Below are 10,877 nucleotides of genomic sequence, written 5' to 3'. Positions count from 1 at the left end.
AACCTGGCCTGCTAAATTCCTGGAAGCAGGTACCGGTTACATCCCGCTGCTGGCCTGTCACATGTGGCCATCTGGCACCACTCCAGTGCTTTTCAGGAAAGGCTCGCCCCGGGCTTCAGTGTGAATGCAAATCTCAAGGACAGAAGGAAGCGATGGCCATGTGTCGGGCTCGGGGCACTGGGAAGGAAGGGGGACGCGTTCCAGTCACACTGAGGCTGCACTCCAAGTTCCCTGATGTTCTTCCTCTGCAGTGTCTCCTGTCATTCTTTCATATTTTCACTTTTGGAATAATTTCTTAAAAGCTTTATTTATATTTTGGACATGGCCTGCCTTTATCTTCATTATTATCTTCCTTAGTGAATGATTTCTAATATAAAATATCAGAAATTGGGCACACTTTGGAGCCCATAGTTTTCCCGGCCTGCGCGGCTTCTTTTGGACCACTGCCTCTGGTGCTCAGCGGGGCCCTGGGTGTCCCTCGATCCTAGCAGCCACCACAAGGGCTGCGAGGTTTTCAACAACAAGGTCTTTGAGAAAAGAAAAATTATCTTATTCTCTTTATTCTTGACATACTGGGTACCCCCAGTGTGCATTAAATTAATAAACTTTTCTATAATTTGAACAGATATGCCAAATGTTTAGACAATTCTTACAGTGTGGTTAGGAAAATTTCCCAATTAAAAGATCCTAATTTACTTCTACCACAAGTAAATGCTTTCTGCTTTGAATTTATAGAATTCTAATAATTTTGTTAGTGTTAAAGAACCAAAGGAACTTAAGCTAAGTGTTCCAAACAGGGATAGTAATTAATAAAAAATGACTGCTAGACCTAATATATATGTTAGGTCTAATGGGAAAAATTTGTTCTCTGTATCTTTATGCTTCAGTATGAACTATGTCTCTGCAGCTCTGAAAAGACTAATTACAATCCCTTAATGATTTAACAGTAAAGTCTAAAAGAATAAGTGGTTGTTTTATTACCTCAATATTGATCTCGCATTAGGCTTAGTGTAGTAGGTTTTGCAATCATAAGCTTTAACCCTAGATACTGAAGATTTGTTCTTCTTACATAATTAGACACTGAAGTACGGGGAAGCATTCTGTTCTTTAAACCAAATTAGAGACTAAGACCTGAGGCTGGGGATCTGTATTTCAAGCCTTGAAAATAATTGCTTTTAAATCTTTCATTCCAGCCGTAATTCCTCTTTCCTTATAACATAATGCTTTTAAGAATACGGTACTAACAGTAATTTAATGCTACTAATATTTTCCAAATACCATTTAAAAGACTTTACATGTCTTAATTCATGCAACCTTTACAACACCGGGTTGATGAACATGCTATTATTATTGCTCTCTAACAGATGCGGGAAGAGAGACACAGAAAATCAACACAAAACCTGAAAGCTTAGGTAGCTGAGGTGCAAACCCAAGAAAACTGGCTCCTGGTTTCATGTTGTAATTACTGTACAACTGCTTCTTTCTAGAAATTTTATCACTGATATGTGCCTTCCCCAAAAGCAAAATTAAATAGTGAGACCATTTTTCCTTACATGCTGAGAATGCTCTCTTACATTTCTCCAAGTGGGATTATGGATGTGTTTTTTGGTATTTTCTGAAAAGAGTATATTTTAATATTTTCAGATTAAGTATTATTTTATTATTGATAGTTTATTTTATTTACATAAAGAAAAATATAGAAGTTTATCTGAAAAACCTTATAAAGGGGATACATAGTACATTGGGGTTCAACATATTTTTCTTAATATCAAATGAAACAGGAATTAGGGGAAAATTGTCACTGCTAACATGCTGGATAAGTGAGATCTAACTGAAAATTCTGTATTTGAGAGTTAGCATTAAGAGAAGCAAGTGTCTGTATTTTATGTATAGTATATACACAGGAATTATGTAATTAAGGGTTATCAGTATTTGAAATTATTTTTCATATTGTTTATTAAAACCAAGGATCAAATTTATTAAGCCATTTAAGTACTATGAAAGTTCATATGTTCCGTTATACAGTAGTTAATTTATTTAACAAATACTTACTGAGTGTTTACTATGCACCTGATATATTTCTGACCTATTAATTATGTAGAGCAAAATACCATGGGCATTTCTCCATCATGCCAAACAGCTTCTGTCTCACTTGAGCATTGATGTGCCCCTTCTCACTCTTAACATGGTCTGGAAAATGAAAGCACAACCTCAGGGAAACGTGAAACCGAAGCCCGCTTGCGAAGGTGGTTGTGCACTTCAAGGCCGGCTCCCCTCGAGAAAGTGTACCGCCCCTCTCCCTCCTCTTCCGCTGCTCTCCCTTCTGAAATCACAAGAAAGTGAAGGGAGGGAAGAGGCAGAGAGAAGAGGGCCTGTTAGGCAGGTACGCTGGGAGCCTCTAAGTGGGTGATTTTCAAAGGTTTTTAAGGCCACAAAGAGCAGCTTTCTAGGAGGCATTAGGCCCTTCTTAGTCACGTTGGAATAGCATTCTGGCGCTGAAATCTTAGCAGTTTCTTCTCACTGACGAGTACCACTGAACAGACCTCCACTAGTAGCAGAAGGCTGAAGCAAAGGCCAGGGTCAAACCTGAACTTCACGCCATGCTTTGCCCCCTCTTATTCTCCAGATTAGCCTTCTTAATTAGGTTTCTAGATTTCTCGGCCAAAACAATAATTAATGCATCAACATTTTTTAAGAGCACACTATCTACTTATTATTTGTATTTTCTTAGAGGCTGGGAATAAAAATGAGTGAAATGAGGAATTCTGTTATCTCCTGGTCCAGTCATCTAAAAGGATACCTAAACTAATAGTATCCATGAGTTAGTCACATAGTCTGAGACTTAAACATTGGATTATCCACTATCATCAAGTTAGTTTTCCCTCTACATGTAACATTTTATGGAAGCTAGACACCAAATGGGGTTTTTGAGTGAAATTTTCAAAAGTGTATCCTGTAGTATGCAGTGATGGCTGCCTATTTTTTAAAGTAAGATTTCACCATGAAGAAGACTTATTGCTTGTGCCCAAACCTTCTGAACACTCTTCATGTTTTAATTCGGCAAATCTCAGTTGTGACAGTGCAGGTGTTTCCAGACCACAGTTCAATTCTTTAGGGTGCATCTAACTTCTTTAAAAAATTCAATTAATCTGATGCTGTTAGCCTAAATTAGGCCACTTATACTCAAAGAGTAGATTATCCTTCGACTCATTCACCATTTTTTGTAAAGCATATTATTTTTTATTTAAGGGATGATTAAGTAGGAAAATATGTAATTGACACTGGATAAACCCTGATGCTCATAATTTTTATTTAGTGCCATGGTGCTCTGAAAAAATTGGAATGGCAGGGTGTCACAGACTATGGGCAACTAACATCTTTGAACCCAGGACTTGGTGTAAAGTGTTACACTTGAATATAGAAGGTGCTCAGTAAACATGAATTTTCCAAAACCTACTAGATCAAGTAATGGTACTTAGAAGTAAGTGGCCTCTATATAGTGTGTGTGTGTGTATGTGTGTGTGTGTGTGTGTGTGTGCCTCTGTCATTAAAAAATGAGCAGGCATACCAATAATGAGTTGTTATGGATTTATACATTATGAGTTGCTTTATCATTGAATGCACACTGTCTAAAATACACCTAAATTTGTGATATCGAAGGAAAATAAAATCAGGAAGCCAAACCCCTTCCCAGAAAAATCTAATAATATCTGAAACCACAGAGGAAGTTTACTTTAGAGAAAACAGAGGATGGATATTCATAAGTGGGAAAGAGAAAATTCAATAGGCACCAACTTTGCTATAGCAGTTGTTGGCTATAACTTTTATATATTTAGTCACAAAAACATTAGCCCCACTAAAATATTTTCACCATTTTCAAATAAAGCTTGGGGGAAGTAAGTAATTTGCTCAAGATCACAAAGCAACTAAGTAGCACAAATAACAATACATATAAAAATGTAAATTCTCTAGAAAAGTAGGACTGGATATCTAATCGTTTTACCATGGGCACAAAAGAACTGCAGGTATATGTGCCTTATGTAACAAAGTAGTTTTCTATGAAAAGTAAAACTGCAAATTCTGTTTTAATAATGGCTTCTTTAAAGTCTTAAATCTCAAGCAATCCATAGGTCTGCCCTAGATCATAAAGTAAGTATAATTTAAAAATGAGAACTCATATAGATTGCAGTCATTGATTTAGTCTTCAGTTGCTCAGTACATATCTACCAGGCAGAGCAATGTATCTGATGTGGCATTCATCATCACTTTACAAACAAACATCTCTCCACAAGCTAAAAAAAAAATCATTGATGAAAAAAATTATGTTTATATTATTAGTCCCATTTGATCACATATATTCAGGGAAAATTTATTAGAATTCTACTATAAACTAGGAAGTATGCCAGCAAATGGTTCCATTTTGTTTCCATTAATTTAACTGAAAAGCATATAATAAGCAATCAGTAAATATTTATTCAATAAATAAATAAATTGTTGTCAAATGCCAAGCAGATCAGCCCCAGAATTTCAATTTGGCAGTCCTTACTATGGAGCACTCCATGTAAGATTGGTCTCATGAGGACTCTGCGCATGGAACTCACTTTCTGAAGCCTGACAAGGGCAAGCAACCCCGCAGCACGGGTTCTGGAGAGATGACTGAACTGTAGACCGTCTGTCCAAGTGCATCTTCATTGTTCTACTCTCAAGCAACGTCATTTTGTGGAATGTACTGATTTCTCTTTATCATTTCTACAACTTACATTGATTTGAATTACCTGTATCCTCCTTCTCTCTAATTTATGCCCACGTAGTGTGTCAGTTTTAAAATAAGCAAAAGCCATGTGTTATAGCCAATCAAAGAGCAATTATCCTCCTTTGTGTTGGCTGATACTGTTTTCTGTTTAAAAGGCAAACAAAGAGCAAAGGGCTGTGTAGGAACTGGTTCTGAGTCTAATTACCGAGAGGAAAATCACTGTTAACATTAATTATGCCAAATTTAGCATTTGTATCCTCAGCACCCATATTCCAAAGTCCCCTTGACCATGAAGATATTAGTTACCTTATTTATTTATTTATTTTATGTATTTATTTTTGGTACCGAGAATCAAACTCATGACCTTGCACTTGCCAGGCAGGCGCTTGTGCCGCTGAGCTTTATCTTGAAATACATTTCTCAGTTAATCCATTCTAGGAGGAATCTGAAAGTTGAGAAGCTCACGATGCTCATAATCAACACACTTCACTGTTTAAATACAAACATTATTCTTTCTTGTGACCGAGATGGAAGAGTAACAGCAGTTGAATTTTAGGCAACTTCTTAGATTCCTGCAAACATCAATTACTTAATCCTTAAAAGAGAGTTAATATCTGCTCCTTGCTTGTGTTTAAAGATAAATGAGATTGAATATATGGAAAAATTAATTAAGGTATGATGAAAAATTCAAAGTTATGTTGTACTTGTTGATGTAAATTATGCTTAGTCCTCCCAATGATTCTTTTCCCTTTACTGTCTGTTAGAGACCTCGTGTCAAGAGAAGCAACAGGCAGAAAGCTGTATATGAAATTACAGGGGAGCAGTTGGACAATAGGATGGGAAGTATAGCTTTTAATAGTATCTTTAGCTGCAATCATGCTTTTAAAAAAGCTTATCAATTTCGAAAAGTAAAAGACCCATTTGTAATTGTTTTAGCATATTATTTAATACAATATGATGTCAGGGAATGTGCTTAAAATTTAGCACAAAGAGCTAGCACAATTTGCTCATATACAGAATTAGAATGACTTGTATTTTAAATGTTATAATCCACAGGGAAACTTTCCAATATAATGAATTCGGAATCAGGAGATATAGGTTCTGTTCCTGATCTGATGTTAACCATAGTATATGTTTAGATAACTGAGACTTTAGAAGCCACAATTTTATTATAAATAATAGAAGAAAGAAGCAGATCAGATGTTCTTGTGTTACATAATTTTATTAGACTTAATTCTATAGGAGTTTTTAATTCTCTAATAAGTTATTTGTTCCCTTCTTAAAAAGACACCTTAATTGAGAATTAGCCTATGCTGCAGGTATACATGCACAGAAGAAATCTGTTAGTTATGAATAATATTTGTAATCCATTCTCAGAATCAGCAGCAATGACCATGCCTCAAATTCTTTTAAACTTAGTAAGTCACTGAATGGCTAAAGAAGTCTCCATGGTTTGCTCACAGAGTAGGTCTCTAACACACACATTTCATTCCTGCCTTCAGTTTTCACATACTTTCCCTCCTAACCTGCTTGGCCTGCTTCTAAGATCTCACGGAGACCCCTTCCTCTACGTTCAGTCATTCTCATAGACCTGAGACTGTGTCCTACACTTTATTTTGTCCCAAGTGTTCTCTCCCTCCTGGCCTACTGCTCCTCATTCATCTGCACTGGGGACTCATGAGTGCCACTTATGCTTACCAAAGGGAAGCTTCTCTCTAGGTGGACAGTCGTTGTGCCTTCAAAACTTCTACACCAGAAGTAAATTGGTACTGGTAAGAAGAAAGGCACTAAGCAAGCCAAATTCAGTAGCCGGATGTAGAGAAAAAAATTCTTTCACAACTTTCAGAGTCCCAACCACACTTCTTCCAAGTTTACCCCAAGCCTTGGGAGATTACTCTCATGTCATCGGTAAGTTCAGCACTGTCACCGAAAGTACTTGCGATACAGTGTGGCGTAACCACCATGCGTGGGCAAAGTGGACAAGCACACGAATCCTAGCTCCCTCACTTACTCGCTGTGAGCCCCTGCTGGGGACACTCGGTTCACAGCTTTCTGTTTCAAAATGTAAAGATAATGATATCTTCTGTGGATGGTAGTTCTTAGGACTAAGGATAATGTACCCAGACAGTCATTACTTGAACTGACTTAAAATTGGCTATCCTTTTTGTTATTTTTAGTATGATTATTGTCATCATCATTATTAAAATCCCTCTGAAACTGGCAAATACCAACTATATTTTTTCCTGTTAGAAAAAAGCTAGGATAAAGAACATTTTGAATGACTTGGTTATGGAGACACAATAAGACAGAGATGGTTCTTGAATAGAATAGAAAAAATGAATAGAATAGAATAGAATAGAATAGAATAGAATAGAATAGAATAGAATAGAATTCCCTCACAGTAGGCGCTATGTTCAACATGTGGTATTTACCGAGATGTCCTCATTTTAACTCTGTCTCCAAAACCTAGGAATCTATTATTTTCTCTTTACTTTTTCTTTTGCATCAGATTTGAACATTATGACTCTAATAAAGGAAGAAAGACTTGCCAGCTCATTTCCCTTGGCAGAGCAGGAATATTTCTTGTGCAGACTATTCCTCTAGCACAGGAAAAAAATCTATAGCTACTAATTTAGTGCATGTAATGCAAAAATGTTGCGATGGTGTATTTCCTGCTGATGTTGGTTTATGTAAAAGAAAATAAATTCTCCGTATTTCCAAGCAAAAGATCAAATGAGTTATATAATTTTCATATGGAACACGAGATGCAGCAGAGACCAGGCAAATTAATATTTGCTATAATTAAGAAATACATTTTTAAAAGTATTACTTAAAAGAAATAATTTCAATTTTTGAGGTTAAAATGTTCTGAATATATGTTTCAGGCACCATTATTTTATGCTAAGCAGAGCAATGACAGTCTCACCTCATCTGTGTTGATACATGTCCGTGCGCAGAGCTGTGTGAATGTCTGAGTGTGTATTTCGTGTACATGAAGACAGGACACTTCAACGTCCTATCTGTATCTATAGCCTTGCAAAAATATCTTTGGATATAGGTCAAAGACAACTCTTCGACCTCCATCATTCAGATTAGTAATTAAAAAGTATGTCATAAAGCAGAATAGTTAAAGGAAAAGAATCTCTTTCTAATTTATCTTACATTGGGACTTTATTTTAGGCTCAAAGGTCATTGATCGTGTGCTTGCATTATGTGCTGACTTGATCTTGAATGGGATGACTGAGGACAAAGCTGTGAGTCTGAGCGCAGGGGGATGATTATCAGGCTTAGCAGAAACAAAATGTGTTCAGTGCCCAGACAACCAGCCTTGCTACCTGTGATACGGGCCTACTCCGCTTGAAAGACCTTTTACCAGTTCCAGATACACAGCTGGCTGCCATCACCAGTGTAAGCGATACAACCGTCCCTTGGAGAGTGCTGTGGAACTTTGAAGGCAAGGGGAAACTCTTCTCTGGTGGAACATCGCCCTTTCTCAGCATTTCTGTTCAACCTAACAAGGCCCTGGATGTGCTCCTTTAAGACTTCTTCCATGACCCGACCCTCCTCACCCCAGGCTGAGCAGCACAAAGCTGAACTACCCAAATCACTCCTAATGTGGTGTGCTCTCTTAGAAATCATCCTGCGCTTTTCAAACTACCGTGTGACATTATAGTCAGCCATAAACCCTCTATCAGCAGACAAACAGCAGCTCAACCCAGGACATACGTAAAATAATTCTACTTATTACTTTTTTTTTTTTTTTGGTTTTTCTCCAGTACCGGGAACCGAACTCACGACCTTGCGCTTGCCAGGCAGGAGCTTTTGCCGCTGAGCTAAATCCCCAGCCCCACTACTTATTACTTAATGTTTTCCTTATCATCAAGTTTGGTGGTGAACTGGGACAAGATTTCTCATACCCACAGAGATAATTACAGATGCACTGAAACTCAGCGAATTGTCAGTGTCCCTGTTCCTTCTCTAGCCATGGGCACTTGTTGAGGGGCCACTAGCAGCTGGCCAGTGAATCCACGTGGGCAGTGTACATTGCCCGCCAGCTTCTTGTCACTGAAGCTCCCAGGGGAGACAAACTGAGCTGAGCAAGTCGTCATTTTCCAAGGGAAACTTCATCATCCTCGTTAACGTGCTTCGTAAACTTGAGCAAGTTATTTAACTTCTATAAATTTTCATCTCTTCTTCAGAGCCTGGATAGCCACGTCCTCTGTTTGAAAACAATCTTTAAGGACTGACTGAGATGACACATGTAAAATGGCTTTCTTCTAAGTGGATCATAAATGACTGCCTTTGTTATTTGAACTAAACAATACTCCACTCTCCCTCTTCAGGCCCATCAGTACAGACCCAGGTAAGGAAACCTGCGAAACCCAAACCAGTTCTGGAAAGTGAGGAGAATGTGGCTTCTGCTGCACAATGGGGACTCCCAAGCGAGACCCTTTCGGGACTGATCTCTTACGTCCAGGCTAGGAATAAAATAGTCCACATCAGGGCAACATAGGAGGAGGAACTAACACACTGCATGCCTATCTTGTCTCAGACAGACTGTAACCTCCTAATGTATTCTGTATTCTAAGATGGGCATAATAATTTCTATACATAGGACATATAGATAGATATTATATATATCTATATATATATATAGATATATAGATATATATATCACCATATTTGAAAAAACCAAGGATGAGCAAAGCAACGACTGGAATTATCCAAGCAGCATGTGGCAGAGGAGGTGGCTGATTCAGATCACTCCGTCTGGGAGAGCTAGTTTCTTCCCAGATCATATTGCCCCTTTTCCACCATAATTCAGTCTAACTTAATTTCAGCCTCTCCTGGGCCAAGTGAAACTTTCCGCTTCCCCAGTTTCCCAGTTAAGTTCCTTTCTATGTCATACCTACTAAAGAACAGCAATTTAGACTGCCTGAATACCTTGAAGAAAGTCAGTTTAAATTGTCCAGGGCATCACAAGACCCACATATGTACTTTTTTCTCAATACCTGACCTTTTTAGCCTCTTACTTCAATTACAGTTTGCGGTAACAGAGGAGGCTTGAAATATATGCTTTGGGTTGATCTGTGGTGGAGGGAGATTTACTTGTGTTTCACTTTTCCATCTTAATTACTAAGGTCTTGGGAAACTGTTGTAATCCAGTGTCATTACTCTAGTACAGTTTACTGCCATGTTAATTCAAGATATGTTTATTCATCTTCTGAAAGAGATGTACGGTTCATTCTCACCGGATTCAAATGAGTCATTTAGAGGAGCTAGGTGGTGCTTGCAGTCAACCTTTTCAGTAAGTGGTATGCTAATGCCTTCTCCCAGATTCTAGAAGATCTTGAGTGACTTTCATCATGCACTCATGTTTCAGGGAAAAAACTGCAATCCTATTTTGTGATTATTCCTTAGATGTCTGTTATCCCTGGGATGCAGTATCGTGAATATCCATTGAAAATGCATGAATTGTCTACAAGTCATTGTTCGTACCTTGCCCTACTGAGGAAGTCACAAGAGGGTATGTGAATGGGACAAAGGAAAGGTAACGAATTTGGGCTATTTCCCCTCATGGAAGAGATATAATATTTGTGAGATGTTTGTTCTTAGAGAAACTGTTTAAATGAATTATGAGACATTTTTACTTTTCAAATTCTACAGTGAAGGGCATGTATCCCCATTAGAGAGCCCTCAAAAGTGCACTTAGATTCCACACGAGAACAACGTAACTGCCTGTTTTACATCCCCTTTCATCAAAGCACTTTCTTCGAGGACATACAGTTCCAGTCCATCTTCTAGCTGACCTCAGGTGTGTACCTTCCTAGAAATGAAATCCAGCAATTGATTTCTCCTACACAAATGTAAGTGCTCCAGACATGAAAGAAAGTGCTTTAGTGCAAAACCACAGTGGATTAGCAATGCGACAAGTGGTCCAAAAGATTGAACTTGTAGGCAGGTATCTCACCTTTCTATTCCTTTACCCTTTCATAATGGAATTTTCTGCTACTCACATTTTTCTTGAAAAAGCTTTTTATTATTTTACAACAAACATTCGCTAAATCATGGCTTCAAATTCCCTTGTGAATACAGGAAGGATGATAAGTGAAGCAATTAATTA

This window comes from Chinchilla lanigera, unplaced genomic scaffold (genome assembly GCF_000276665.1).
Source record: "Chinchilla lanigera isolate Chin_1 unplaced genomic scaffold, ChiLan1.0 scaffold00034, whole genome shotgun sequence".
Lineage (NCBI taxonomy): Eukaryota > Metazoa > Chordata > Mammalia > Rodentia > Chinchillidae > Chinchilla > Chinchilla lanigera.
Note: the sequence above shows the minus strand (reverse complement) of the source record.